Raw genomic sequence first — 393 nt, 5'->3', positions numbered from 1 at the left:
CTCTCCTAACCACTACGATTCTATGTGATCATGAGTAGTATCTATATACACAGTCCGAATTATACATGGAATTACACAAGCCTGAGGAATGAATATACAGTGCAGTTTGACGTGCACATTGTAAAATGCGACCAAACATTTTATATTATATACCTATAAAGTGATCAAACACGTTTTGAAAGTCTAATTGAGATTGTATAACGCAAGCAGACTGGCTTTTGAGACACTTTCATCATAACATGTTTTTTTTTTTGTTTTTTTTAACCAGAAACTAGAAATTATCAAATTGCGTATTTAGGAATGATTTTGTAGGAAAAGCTGTCTATCACCCATGCATTATCCACTGTTCCATTTCTTTGAAGTATGTGCTATCAAACTGGTTTCTGATTTTTT

The sequence above is a fragment of the Artemia sp. Qi Xiang Cuo genome, chromosome 1 (genome assembly GCF_049724085.1).
Source record: "Artemia sp. Qi Xiang Cuo chromosome 1, ASM4972408v1, whole genome shotgun sequence".
Lineage (NCBI taxonomy): Eukaryota > Metazoa > Arthropoda > Branchiopoda > Anostraca > Artemiidae > Artemia > Artemia sp. Qi Xiang Cuo.
The sequence above is the reverse complement of the archived record's forward strand: the minus strand, read 5'-3'. Positions refer to the sequence as shown.